A 15,484-nucleotide genomic window follows, 5' to 3' on the forward strand; every position below is an offset into this window, starting at 1 on the left:
TTCATTATTTTCATGACATTTCTTTTCCATTAAAGAAAAAAACCTCCGAGCAATTTCAAAACTATGACAATATAATAGTGGTTAGTATTTCATTACGCAACCATGAAAAGCCGGGTTCGAATCTTGGTCATGGCATTTTAATGTCTCGCTAACAAAAAGTTCACATTGGAATGCAAAAACAATCCCAGTAAATAAAAAACAAGCCACGATAATATAGCGGTTAATACTTCACATTGATGTTGTGAAAAGCCAGGTTCGAATCCTGGTCATGGCATTTTAAAATCTTGGAAAATAAACTCCACATTTGTAATACAAAAAGCATCCCGAGACATTTGAAAGCATGCCTTTGGAGTAGAGCGGTTGCTACTTTTTGTTGTGACTGAGAAAACTCAGGTTCGACTCCTAGTCATTGCATCTAATGTTCTGATAAAAAAACTTCTAGATCAGAAAACAAAAAACTTCCCAGCAAGATGGAAACTGAACCATGATCCTATAATTGTTAGTATTTTATGTTGCAGCCTTGAAAACCCAGATTCAAATACTAGTCAAAGCAATTTATTGTCGTGATAACGGAATCGTTACACTGGAATACAAAAAGCATTCCAGTAAAATTTAAAGCAAGCCATGATAGTATAGTGGTTAGTACTTGACGTTGTGGCCGTGAAAACCCAGATTCGTATTTTGGTCATGGCAGTTTATTATTTTCATGACAAAATTTTTGCAATCAATTAGAAAAAGCATCCCAGCAGGCTTGATAGCAAGTCATGATATTATATAGGTTAGTCCTTCACGTTGTGGCCGTGAAAACCCAGGTTCAAATCCTGGTCATTGCATTTTAACATTTTTATGACAAAGTTTTTCCAGCCAAATCGAAAAAGCATCCCAGCAGAATTGAAAGCAAGCCATTATAGTATAGTGGTTGGTACTTCTTGTTGTGGCCGTTAAAACCCAGTTCCGATTCCTGGTTATGGCATTTTGTTATTTTTATGAGAATTCTTTTCCATTAAAGCAAAAAAAACCGCTGAGCAAAATTAAAACTATGATAATATAATAGTGGTTAGTATTTCATGTTGCAACCATGAACAGCCGGGTTTGAATCCTGGTCATGGCATCTAATGTTCTGATAAAAAAACTTCTAGATCAGAAAACAAAAAACTTCTCAGCAAGATGGAAACTGAACCATGATCCTATAATTGTTAGTATTTTATGTTGCAGCCTTGAAAACCCAGATTCAAATACTAGTCAAAGCAATTTATTGTCGTGATAACGGAATCGTTACACTGGAATACAAAAAGCATTCCAGTAAAATTTAAAGCAAGCCATGATAGTATAGTGGTTAGTACTTCACGTTGTGGCCGTGAAAACCCAGGTTCGAATCCTGGTCGTGGCATTTTAATATTTTTATGACAATAAAAGTTTTTGCAGCCAAATCGAAAAAGCATCCCAGCAGAATTGAAAGCAAGCCATGATAGTATAGTGGTTAGTACTTCATGTTGTGGCTGTGAAAACCCAGTCCGGAATCCTGGTCATGGCATTTCATTATTTTTATGACAATTCTTTTCCATTAAAGCAAAAAAAACCTCCGAGCAATTTCAAAACTATGACAATATAATAGTGGTTAGTATTTCATTACGCAACCATGAAAAGCCGGGTTCGAATCCTTGTCATGGCATTTTATTGTCTCGCTAACAAAAAGTTCACATTGGAATACAAAAACAGTCCCAGTAAATAAAAAACAAGCCATGATAATATAGCGGTTAGTACTTCACGTTGATGTCGTGAAAACCAAGGTTCGAATCTTGGTCATGGCATTTTATTGCCTTGCTAAAAAATATTTCACATTGGGATACAAAAACATCCCAGTAAATTTGAAAGTAAACAGTGATAGTATAATAGTGGTTAGTACTTCACGTTGTGGTCGTGAAAACCTAGGTTCGAATCCTGGTCATGGCATTTAATGTTTTGCTAACAAAACTTTTACATCGGAAAGCAAAAAACTTTTAAGCAAGTTTAAAACTGAGCCATGATAGTATAATTGTTAGTATTTTATGTTGCAGCAATGAAAACCCATATTCAAATTTTGGTCAAAGCAGTTTATTGTTGTGCTAACAGATTCTTCACACTGGAATACAAAAAGAGTTCCAGTAAATTATTAAGCAAGCCATGATAGTATAGTGGTTAGTACTTCACGTTGTGGCTGTGAAAACCCAGGTTTGAATCCTGGCCATGGCATTTTAATATTTTTATGACAATAAAAGTTTTTCCAGCCAAATCGAAAAAGCATCCCAGCAGAATTGAAAACAAGCCATGATAGTATAGTGGTTAGTACTTCATGTTGTGGCCATGAAAACCCAGTCCCGAGTCCTGGTCATGGCATTTAATGTTTTGCTAACAAAACTTTTACATCGGAAAGCAAAAAACTCCTAAGCAAGTTTAAAACTGAGCCATGATAGTATAATTGTTAGTATTTTATGTTGCAGCAATGAAAACCCATATTCAAATTTTGGTCAAAGCAGTTTATTGTTGTGCTAACAGATTCTTCACACTGGAATACAAAAAGAGTTCCAGTAAATTATTAAGCAAGCCATGATAGTATAGTGGTTAGTACTTCACGTTGTGGCCGTGAAAACCCAGGTTTGAATCCTGGCCATGGCATTTTAATATTTTTATAACAAAGTTTTTACAGCCAAATCGAAAAAGCATCCCAGCAGAAATGAAAGCAAGCCATGATAGTATAGTGGTTAGTAATTCACGTTGTGGCCGTGAAAACCCAGGTTCGATACCTAGTCATGGCATTTTATTATTTTTATGACAATACTTTTCCAGTAAAGCAAAAAATGTCTCCGATCATATTTAAAACTATGATAATATAATTGTGGTTAGTATTTCATTACGCAACCATGAAAAGACGGGTTCGAATCCTGGTCATGGCATTTTATTATTATTATGACAAAGCTTTTCCAGCCAAATAGAAAAAGCATCCCAGCAGAATTGAAAGCAAGCAATTATAGTATAGTGGTTGGTACTTCTTGTTGTGGCCGATTAAACCCAGTTCCGAATCCTGATCATGGCATTTTGTTATTTTTATGACAATACTTTTCCATTAAAGTAAAAAAAGCCTCCGAGCAATTTCAAAACTATGACAATATAATAGTGGTTAGTATTTCATTACGCAACCATGAAAAGCCGGGTTCGAATCCTGGTCATGGCATTTTAATGTCTCGCTAACAAAAAGTTCACATTGGAATACAAAAACAATCCCAGTAAATAAAAAACAAGCCACGACAATATAGTGGTTAATACTTCACATTGATGTTGTGAAAAGCCAGGTTCGAATCCTGGTCATGGCATTTTAAAATCTTGCAAAATAAACTCCGCATTTGAAATACAAAAAGCATCCCGAGACATTTGAAAGCATGCCTTAAAAGTAGAGCGGTTGTTACTTTTTGTTGTGACTGAGAAAACTCAGGTTCGACTCCTAGTCATTGCATCTAATGTTCTGATAAAAAAAATTATAGATCAGAAAACAAAAAACTTCCCAGCAAGTTGGAAAGTGAGCCATGATAATATAGTGGTTAGTATTTTATGTTGCAGCCTTGAAAACCCAGATTCAAATTCTACTCAAAGCAATTTATTGTCGTGATAACAGAATCGTTACACTGGAATACAAAAAGCATTCCAGTATAATTTAAAGCAAGCCACGATAGTATAGTGGTTAGTACTTCACGTTGTGGTCATGAAAACCCAGGTTTGAATTCTGGTCATGGCATTTAATGTCTTGCTATCAAAGCTTTTACATCGGAAAACAAAAAAACTCCTAAGCGAGTTTGAAACTGAGCCATGATAGTATAATGGTTAGTATTTTATGTTGCAACCATGAAAACTCAGATTTAAATACTAGTCAAAGCAATTTATTGTCTTGCTAACAAAATATTCACATGGGACTACAACAAGAATTCCAGTATCATTTATAGCAAACCATGATAGTATCGTGGTTAGTCCTTCACGTTGAGGTCGTGAAAACCGGGTTCAAATCCTGGTCTTGTGACTTTATTGTTTTTACGACAAAGCTTTTCCCATCAATTAGAAAAAGCATCCCAGAATGTTTGAAAGCTAGCAATTATAGTATAGTGGTTATTACTTCATGTTGTTGCTGTTCAAACCCACGTTTGAATTTCATTCTTTGCATTTTATTAGTTTTATGACAAGATCTTTCCAATCATTTAGAAAAAGCAACCCAGTGAATTTAAAAGCAAGCCACGATAATTATTATATTAATTAGTCTTTTATGTTGTGGCCGTGAAAACCCAGGTTCAAATCCGGGTCATGGCAGTTAATGTCCTGCTAAAAAAGTTTTTACATTGGAAAACAAGAAACATATTTCCAAGCTTGAAAGTGAGCCATTATAATATAGTGGTTAGTATTTTATTTTGCAGCCATAAAAATTCAGATTCGAATCCTTGTCAAAGCATTTTATTGTTTGTTAACATAATATTTACATTGGAATACCAAAAACATCCCAGTGAATTTGAAAGTACGCAATGATAGAATAGTGGTTATTATTACATGTTGCAGCCGAGAAAAACCCAGCTCCGAATTCTGGTCTTAGCCTTTCTTTGTCTTGCAAAAAAAACTTCACATTGGAATGCAAACGGCAGCCCAGTAAGTATTTTAAGCAAGCCGTGATCATTATTGTAACACTTAGTACTTCACCTTGTGGCCGTGAAAATCCAGGTTCGAATCCTGGTCATGGCATTTTATTATTATTATGACAAAGTTTTTCTGTTCCCTTAAAAAAAGCATCCCAGCAAATTTGAAAGCAAGCCATGATATTATAGCGTTTATTCTTTCTCGTTGGGGCTGTGAAAACCCAGGTTTGAATCCTGGTCAAAAGACTTTATAATTTTAGTAAGAAAGTCTTTACAATAGATTACAAAAGATACACCGGTTAGTTTAAAAGCATGCAATGATAGCGCAGTGGCACTATATCATGTTGTTGCCATGAAACCCGCGTTTTAGTTTTGGTCATGGTATGTCATTGTCTTGCGAATGAAAGAATTACAATAAAATACAAAAAACATCCAAGTAAATTTAAAAACAAACTATGATAGTATAGCGGTTAGTACTTCACGTTGTGGTTGTGAAAACCTAGGCTCGAATCATTGTCATGGCATTTTATAATCTTGCGAAACAAAACTCCGCATTTGTAATACAAAAAGCATCCCGACACATTTGAAAGCATGCCTTTAGAGTAGAGCGGTTACTACTTTTTGTTGTGACCGAAAAAACTCAGGTTCGACTCCTAGTCATGGCATCTAATGTTCTGCTAACAAAACTTCTAGATCAGAAGACAAAAAACTTCCTAGCAAGAGAAAAGTGAGCCATGATAATATGTTGGTTAGTATTTTATGTTGCAGCCTTGAAAACCCAGATTCAAATTCTAGTCAAAGCAGTTTATTGTCGTGATAACAGAATGTTTACACTGAAATACAAAAAGCATTCCAGTAAATTTTAATGCAAGCTGTGATAGTATAATGGTTAGTACTTTACGTTGTGGTCATGAAAACCCAGGTTCGAATCCTGTTCATGGCAGTTAATGACTTGCTAACAAAGCTTTTACATCGAAAAACAAAAAGCTCATAAACAAATTTAAAACTGAGCCATGATAGTATAATGGTTAGTATTTTATGTTGCAACCATGAAAACCCATATTCAAATTTTGATCAAAGCAGTTTATTGTCATGATAACGGAATCTTTACACTGGAATACAAAAAGCATTCCAGTAAAATTTAAAGCAAGCCATGATAGTATAGTGGTTAGTACTTCACGTTGTGGCCGTGAAAACCCAGGTTTGAATCCTGGTCATGGCATTTTAATATTTTTATGACAAAGTTTTTCCAGCCAAATCGAAAAAGCATCCCAGCAGAATTGAAGGCAAGCCATGATAGTATAGTAGTTAATTCTTCACGTTGTGGCCGTGAAAACCCAGGTTCAAATCCTGGTCATGGCATTTTAATATTTTTATGACAAAGTTTTTTCAGCTAAATTGAAAAAGCATCCCAGCAGAATTGAAAGCAAGCCATGATAGTATAGTGGTTAGTACTTCACGTTGTGGTCATGAAAACCCAGTTCCGACTCCTGGTCATGGCATTTCATTATTTTTATGACAATTCTTTTCCATTAAAGCAAAAAAACCTCCGAGCAAAATTAAAACTATGATAATATAATAGTGGTTAGTATTTCATGTTGCAACCATGAACAGCCGGGTTTGAATCCTGGTCATGGTATTTAATCGTCTTGCTAAAAAAAACTTTACACTGGAATACAAAAACATCCCAGTAAATTTGAAAGTAAACAATGATAGTATAATATAGTGGTCAGTACTTCACCTTGTGGCCGTGAAAACCCAGGTTCAAATCCTGGTCATTGCATTTCGTTATTTTCATGACATTTCTTTTCCATTAAAGAAAAAAAACCTTCGAGCAATTTTAAAACTATGATAATATAATAGTGGTTAGTACTTCATTATCTAACCATGAAAAGCCAGGTTCGAATCCTGTTCATGGCATGTTATTGTCTCGCTAACAAATAATTCACATTGGAATACAAAAACAATCCCAGTAAATAAAAAACAAGCCATGATAATATAGCGGTTAGTTTTTCTCGTAGATGTCGTGAAAACCAAGGTTCGAATCCTGGTCATGGCATTTTATTGTCTTGCTAAAAAAAAATTTACATTGGAATACAAATTCATCCCAGTAAATTTAAAAACAAACCATGATAGTATAGTGGTTAGTACTTCACGTTGTGGTTGTGAAAACCCAGGTTCGAATCATTGTCATGGCATTTTATAATCTTGCGAAAAAAACTCCGCATTTGTAATACAAAACGCATCCTGACACATTTGAAAGCATGCCTTTATAGAAGATCGGTTACTACTTTTTGTTGTGACCGAGAAAACTCAGGTTCGACTCCTAGTCATGGCATATAGTGTTCTGCTAACAAATCTTCTAGATCAGAAAACAAAAAACTTCCCAGCAAGATAGAAAGTGAGCCATGATCCTATAATTGTTAGTATTTTATGTTGCAGCCTTGAAAACCCAGATTCAAATTCTAGTCAAAGCAGTTCATTGTCGTGATAACCTAATCTTCATACTGGAATACAAAAAGAGTTCCAGTAAAATATTAAGCAAGCCATGATAGTATAGTGGTTAGTACTTCACGTTGTGGCCGTGAAAACCCAGGTTCAAATCCTGGTCATGGCATTTTATTATTTTTATGACAATACTTTTCTATTAAAGCAAAAAAAGCCTCCGATCAAATTTAAAACTATGATAATATAATTGTGGTTAGTATTTCATTATGCAACCATGAAAAACCGGGTTCGAATCCTGGCATTTTATTGTCTCGCTAACATTAAATTACATTAGAGTACAAAAACTATCCCAGTGAATATAAAACAAGCCATGATAGTGTAGTGGTTAGTACTTCACGTTGTGGCCGTGAAAACACGGGTTCAAATCCTGGTCTTGGCATTTCATTGTCTTGCTAAAAACACTTTGCATTTGTAATACACTAAATGCATCCCAGTAAATTTAAAAGCAATCCATGATTGTATAGTGAGTGGAGCTTCGTGTTGTGGCCGTGAAAACCCAGGTTTGAATCATGCTCATGGCATCTTTTAGTTTCTATAACAAAAATTTTCTATTAAAACAGTAAAAGCATTCTAGTAAATTTAAAACTACCCTTGATAATATAGTGGTGAGTATTTTATATCGCAGCCATGAATACCCATATTTAAATCCTGTTCAAAGCATTTTATTTTCTTGCTAACAGTGTCTTCACATTGGAATACAAAAAGCATTCCATTGAAATTTAAAGCAACTCATTGTAGTATAGTGGTTAGTACTTCACCTTGTGGCTGTTAAAACTCAGGTTCGAATCCTGGTCATCCTTGTCCTTGGCATTTTTTTGGTTTTGCTAACAAAAATTTTACAATCGAATACAAAAACGTCCCAGCAAATTAGAAAGTAAGCCATGATAGTATTGAGGTTAATACCTAAGTTTTGGCTCTGTGAACCCAGGTTCAAAACCTGGTCATGGCATTCTATCAATTTGATAACAAAAATTTTACATTAAATTACTAAAGTTATCTCCGACTTTCCAAAAGCAATTATTTATTAATTTTGTTTTTTATTAGAATTATTTTTTGGTTTTGTTTTGCTGACAAAAGTTTCACAATCGAATACAAAAACATCCCAGCAAATTTGAAAGTAAGCCATGATAGTACTGAGGTTAATACCTAATGTTTTGGCTCTGAGAACCCAGGTTCGAAACCTGGACATGGCGTTCTATTAATTTGATAACAAAAACTTTACATTAAATTACTAAAGTTATCTCCGACTTTCCAAAAGCAATTATTGGTTAGTCCTTTGCATTGTGGCTGTGGAAACCAAGGTTTGAATTTTGGTCATGACATTTTAATGTCTTGCTACCAAATTTTTCCATTAGAACGCAAAAAATATCCTCGCAATTTTAGTAGCAAGCCGTTAGTACTTCTGTCGATAGTCTTGTTAGTCTGTCTTCCCAGCCATAATAATAGACCTTAGTCTGTTTTAAAGTTTTCCACAAGAGAACACACTGCAAAAAATATCACTAACTTTTTATGTTTAACTAGACACCAAATTCATTTACATGAAAGAACAATGAACTAATTCAACACCGAGTTTAAATCAATGATAAGTCTATAAAAGTGTGAATTTTATTAGTTTCGTTATGTATTCTATGTATATATAGTAACCTCTGCGCGCATGTTTTATTTTATAAGCCTATATCATTACTCTTGTGTACTGCATGCAATACTATTACTCATTTCTGTGTACAAGTATTGCTAGCTCATGGATTGCTGTCTCTGTGTTTATTACCTAGTGGTTATGTCATTTGTTACCTAATTGGTTGTCATACCTGTTGTTGTGTCATTGGAATACAAGCGGTCTTGGTGTCAAGTTAGCTGGTGGACTATATGAGGACAAAAGTCTTTATTACACGTTATAACCCTGATGAATTGTTATTTCTCACAGATTACTGTTGTTGAAAGTTGTTGCTGGTATTCAAAAACACTAAAAAACCGATTTGTATGTTATAGGTTGACAAGGAAAAAAATCTATGACATATTTATAAGCACAAACATTTTAGCCGTTTGATGCAGAACCTATATTTTATATTAATACCAGTGCAAATTTTGTAAAGCTCAATAATAGCAATTTTAAACCATTTGTTTTTACACATCTGAGTTAGTGATGCTTTTCATTTGAAATGGAAAAAACAAAAAAAAAATGTTTGCCAAGGCCAAGGTTATGGACAACCTGCAAGTACAAAGAACCTTATGAGTTGTAAAAATTTTGGTGATCCGCTTTAGATATGGCAAAATATAAAATTCAATAAACAGTTTTGAAAAAGCAAACTACTGGCAGATGCTAGCAACCAGCTTGTGTACACTTTATTCTTTTTTAAATTCATTTTATGAGCCCGTCTGAACACAATTTACCAATTATACTCTACAGTAATTTTATGGATTTTTTATTGTTCAATCTGGTACCCTGACAGTTCCGTCTGCCGTAAGAGATCGATCATCAGGTGCTATTTGCACAATTATTGCCCTGAGCAGCAAGGTAGTTGTGTGGTGCAATTTGTCGTGTCCCTGCCTGCCAAACATCAACATGCAAATTCGAATCGTATGTGAGGTGTTATTTTTTTCTGACACACAAGCATAGCTTTTATTTTATAAAAAAGTTCATGTTTTGAAACTTGGCAGTCATCATTTTTTTAAATGAATGTTTTACCCTTGTAAAACTATTTTTGTTGATATGCCATGTTTTTCGTGCAGAAAGTTTTTTACTCATTCGAATGTCAGTGAATACGACAACTGAACATTATTTTAATATCCTAAAAACTTATTAAAATCAGATAAAGTATTAAGATGATCATCAGAATACTGTAGAAACTGTATATTTAGAATGACGAAGCAGAAGGTAACAGTTTCACTGTTCAAACAAAAACAACAATTTCAGCAAGCAGCATATTTACATAGAAAGTACGTTGTCTGAGGACCTGTTGTCTGGCATCTTTGATCAGCGCCAGTCGAGGTAAGATGAATGGTTAAATGAGTCCGGTTCCTGTATTGCGATCGATCTCCTTACAGATTAGTCTGTAATAATAAAATCATATATATAGCTTTTTTGCTGAACTACATTAGTTACTTTATAGAACAGTATAATATAACAATATAATATTTTGTTATACTATACTTAATATACTATACTTTATATAACAATATAATATAACAATATAGTATAACAGTATAATATAATAATATAATAATATAATATAACAGTATAATATAACAATATAATATAACAGTATAATATAACGATATAATATAACAGTATAATATAACAATATAATATAACAATATAGTATAACAATATAATATAACAATATAGTATAACAGTATAATATAACAATATAATATAACAGTATAATATAACAACATAGTATAACAATATAATATAACAATATAGTATAACAATATAATATAACAATATAGTATAACAGTATAATATAACAATATAATATAACAATATAATATAACAGTATAATATAACAATATAATATAACAATATAATATAACAATATAATATAACAATATAACATAACAATATAGTATAACAATATAATATAACAATATATGGATAAAAGTTTATACAGTAAATTAATCAATTCTTAGCAGTCAATTCCTTAAAACAAAGTTTGACGTTTTAAAAGCATCATTCAGATATATATTGAGTATTTCTTTTAAATTTTCATATCAAGTAATTTTTTAATCAGATTTTAGACCATATTTGGATATAAAAATACATTTGAAAACACAATTATTATTTTACGAAAACTGAGATTTGTTCGTAGCTTTAAACATGATGTGAAAAACATTTTACGATTTGAGCGATTATTGTTGATACTTACCATACTCAGATACTTACAAAGACCAAATCATAAACATATCAACGACAAAATCCTCCTCTTAATCTTCCGAACCGTATTCGAATCTGCTGAACAGATTGTAACCAAACCTGTTAAAACCAACCCTAAAACAATGTGTTACTTTATCAAGTATATCGTATAAAATAATCAGCAATGAGCTAACAATAAATAGTTGTTTGTAATGAAAAGAAAAAGAAATAATATATAAAATATTTTATTACCTTATTAATTAGAATTTGGTGTACTGAAGATTATTATAGCTCTATTTACAATATAAATCACTTTTTAGCAAAAACAACCGATATTATATTATACTTTTTCATTAAATACAGAATATAACATTGTTAGCGATGAGTTAACGATGTGTAGTTATTTGTAATAAAGACACGGGTGTTGTGTATATATTCAAATCGAACAAATCCTGCACCACCATAGAAAGTAGCTTTTGTCTTGTGGAGAACAATGCAGAGAATAACAAGGATTACCAAGAACTTCATGTTGATTGTAAGACGTATTGAAAGTAGACCTAAATTATGAAAAAGCAATAAAAATAAGAAATAGGGAACCTAATTCTCTACTTCTACTGTACAGATTTATCATAAACTTTTTAACCAAGTAAGCAACAGAGAAGAAAGCAGCATTAAAGATAAGGCTTGTCAACTCGCCAGTTTTCTAACTCTGAAATACAGTTAATAAAACTAGAGACTCTCACTCTAGTTTTCCATTTTATAGTAACTTCTAGTAAACAATAAATCTTGCTAAATATGTTAAATTAGGAAAGTATGTGCTCATTTTTCAAATATTTTTCCAAGATGAATACTGTGTCTCATCCCCCTAATGATTAACAAATTAATCTAAACCAATATAATTTCCTGTTGATGGATGGCAACCAAAGCTAAATAATGAGTTGCAAATTGTAACACTGGAATACCAGAGTCTAGGTTAAAAAGTCTGGGTGGAATGAATTTAACTTCATTTCATAGAGGAAGCAAATAAATAAAAAATATCAGATTAAACAGGGTGTTCTGAAATAAATGTATATGTATAACCAATTTAGCCAAATGTAGAAACCATTAACGTCAGGCATCTCAAACAGAGTTGATTTCCCATGGACTTTTCAATAATGCACATTGAATTAGTGATTGGAAGACTTGAGTAGTTTTTACAATGTGCCAATTTACCAATAATACAGTAACTTTACATACAAAGCTTTACCATATACAAGTTAATCAAGTACTTGACAATAGGACATCTTACTGCTCTTGCCTCGAAGAGCTGGACACACAGACAACTTTAATAAAGGGTCATAACAACTCCATTTTTTTCATTTAGAAAAAGCTTGAATAGGTGTAAATTTTATTATCACAGGTCAATGCTGTTCAAAGCAAATTATGTCATGAAACAAAATATTAAAAAATGGCAAAGTAAAATCATTCGTATCAGAAGAAACAATTCTTTCAGCATAACAAGGTTCTAGAATGTGAATTGGCAAAATGCTGGTGTCTTGTATAAGATGTAGAGGTTTTTCTTGAGAAGTAGGTATGTAATGGATGGTCAGACAGATTAGAGATACGATTTGAGTATTTTAAACAGTAACTATCTAAAAACATATGCAGCTCTTCAGCATTAAGTGTATTTAGAAGACGGTCATAACTGTACATATCAAGTAACATAACTCTAAAACATAATTTTTTTAAAGTGTTTCAATCAGGCTATAAGCTACGATTGACTTGCAACAAAATCCACATTACAGTTACTTGGTATCAAAAGATTCACCATGTTTTACTCTGTTGTGTTGTAAGTGCCAAATATGTAGGAATGTGAAAACAAGCTCTTAAAAACAAAAAACAAACAGTTAATCGCAGCCACACGAGACCGCCGTAGTTTGGATTCTCTTTCCAAAACGGCTCAAATGGGACGTAGTTGTGGTAGATGGTTTCTGTTTACACTTTCATGCAACCTCATTCGTCAAAATATCTTCATAAATATACTTCACACCTTCAATAAAACCATGTCTATTGTTCTTACGCGTCTGTTTTGTCGTCTTTGTAATTTTGTCACTTTTAGCACTGATATCTTATAACTTACCAGAAAAATTCGTTTAGTTTTTTAACCTTAGCTCGAAGAAGTACATATCATTGTCTGAAAATCATGACGAACCTGTTGGTCACATGTGATAATCAAAAAGTGCTGCAAAAATTATTTGTGAAGTATTGGGTCACATGATCAGATTACGACTTGATGATTAAATCAAGCCGAAACAAAACTGTAAAGTAGCGAGCATTTATATTTGATACGGGGTCTTCAGTAAAACCCGAAGTGTTTGTCATAAACTAGTATACTATGATAAGTTTATACTGAGCTTTTTATTGGCTTTTCAATTTACATGAGAACATCACATGACAAGACAATAACCAAATGTAATGACGACGTCAGAGAAATAGACAGATTCAAATCTTCGGCGGCTTTTTGTTATGGAGATTTTAAGAGCTTGTAATCACATTTCCACATAATTGGCACCTACAACACAACAAAGTAAAACATGGTAAATCTTTTGATACCAAAGAACTGTAATGTGAATTTTGTTGCAAGTCAACCTTTAAGCTACCTTTAACTGATTTGGTCGGCAGCAGTAACAACCACAGCTTTATAAACAACCTAACATTTGCTAAAACATCATCAGCACTACAGAAATATGAAACGTGTAAACCTTAATTCAGCATTCTGAAACTCCTGTCACAGTCACAAAGTCTAGATGCAGAGGCTGTACCCTCAGCAGCTTTTAGATTTGCTAACTTTAGAGTATTTGTAAAAGTATTAGTTGTATAAATTTATCATATCAACCTAAGCAAAAATACGACATCTCCTTTATTAATTAAGATGAGCTGACCTTGTGGCAAAAACGTTGGTTCTCAATGAAAATATTTTAGCATTCATTCAGAGTTCCTTCTGTTTTTCAGCAAACAGCTGTTTTAGGTACATAGAAACAAAAGTTGTTGATGTGAGTACTCATAAATTTGGAATTGCCTTCCACAATGAGCTTTCAATAATATGCAGGTAACCCAGTAGTCTCTCTATTGAGTAGATAATGGCTCATAGAAAAATATATTAAAAATAGTAGGTTATAACAGACTGCAAGTATTAGCAAAGTCCAAAAGTTTCAAGTTATAGTTTTTATCTTACCGAGACATTCATGACTTGGCTATCATGTTTGTTCAGTAATATTAATGTGGCAATAGCTTTTATAACTTTTATAAAATTTGGGCTGATGGTTTTTAAAAAAGAGGTGTTTTTGAAATCTTAACTCCATGTGTGGCTGTGGCAGTTTCTGTTGGTTATGAATAAAAATGGATGTGTCAAAGAGCGTTTTGTTAATACGCAAGAGTTTTTTTAGATCTATCTGAAAGCTTGCACTAATCCTTGTATTACCATTTAGCTCCTATTGGTTCACCACTCTAGATGTAATGGTGTGTTTGAACTGATTAGAAGAACACAGTGATTTGATATAGTAAGTTTTGAAGTTATTATATCTTTACTGCGACGTTTTTTACCCGTAGTTTGAACTGCACCAAGCTCCTCAGCTGATACTTAACTCCGTATGTATTGACTATAAAAATTTGTTGCATTGTCTGACAACATACCATTGCATCCAAGCTGACTTATTTAACTTTTTGACATAAGCTAAAGAAAGGCGATGTTTGCTAAAAGTGTGCAGATTTTTATCAGCTGTTTGTTCATTTTCTATTAATGCTCTTCGCCACCCATTTAGCTTGACGTGATAATGAGACTTCTTGTCTTTTTTATTGTTCTACGGTAGCTGCTTCAGGTGAAATTACTTCTGAACAATTGCTCTTTGATAATTGCCCTTGAAATAACTACGCCCATGAAACAACTGCCTTTTCCTTAAATAACAAGTTTAATTAATGATACCTCTGATGTACCAACCAAAAAACATCATGATTGGAATTCAAGATTGGCAAGCTTTGAAAAAGATGTTGAAGACAAGTATGTGATAGACATTTTGAGACATATAGAGTAAAACTTCAAATTCTATAGTAATTAATGATACTATTTTAATTGATGCTATAAATTTTAGAGCAACCATTTAAGTTTTAACATTAAGTTAGTGAGCATTCTATTGTGCTGAAAGACTGTTTTGCATAAATTTATTAAATAAAACAGGTATTTCTGTACTTTACCTCATTTACTTAATAGAGGGGTTGTTATACAGGAGAAACATTTTCTATAGAAGCTGTTGTAATATGAAGGCAATTGTCTTGGTACAGTTGTTTTTGGGCATTTGTCTACGGTAAAATTGTAGCAGAAGCAGTTGTTCCAATGTTTTCTCTCATGAATAGATCAGATGAAAAGATTTGGAGTAAATAAGTAAGTTTATAATTTCATAAACTTAGTAGTAAGTTGATTTTCCAGTCTAGCAAATGC

The 15,484-nt window shown here is 32.9% G+C and overlaps 4 non-coding genes across 4 annotated transcripts; all 4 read left to right on the top strand.

The window, feature by feature from the left end:
• Positions 1-1,318: 1,318 nt before the first annotated feature.
• Positions 1,319-1,390, top strand: Trnah-gug (transfer RNA histidin (anticodon GUG)). The gene has a single exon. It is a non-coding gene; the product is annotated as a tRNA-His (tRNA).
• A 1,193-nt stretch (positions 1,391-2,583) lies between these two features.
• Positions 2,584-2,655, top strand: Trnah-gug (transfer RNA histidin (anticodon GUG)). The gene has a single exon. It is a non-coding gene; the product is annotated as a tRNA-His (tRNA).
• A 3,144-nt stretch (positions 2,656-5,799) lies between these two features.
• On the top strand, positions 5,800-5,871 carry Trnah-gug (transfer RNA histidin (anticodon GUG)). Its single transcript has one exon. It is a non-coding gene; the product is annotated as a tRNA-His (tRNA).
• Positions 5,872-7,194: 1,323 nt separating this feature from the next.
• On the top strand, positions 7,195-7,266 carry Trnah-gug (transfer RNA histidin (anticodon GUG)). Its single transcript has one exon. It is a non-coding gene; the product is annotated as a tRNA-His (tRNA).
• The last annotated feature ends 8,218 nt before the right edge of the window (positions 7,267-15,484 follow it).

The sequence above is a fragment of the Watersipora subatra genome, chromosome 4 (assembly GCF_963576615.1).
Source record: "Watersipora subatra chromosome 4, tzWatSuba1.1, whole genome shotgun sequence".
Lineage (NCBI taxonomy): Eukaryota > Metazoa > Bryozoa > Gymnolaemata > Cheilostomatida > Watersiporidae > Watersipora > Watersipora subatra.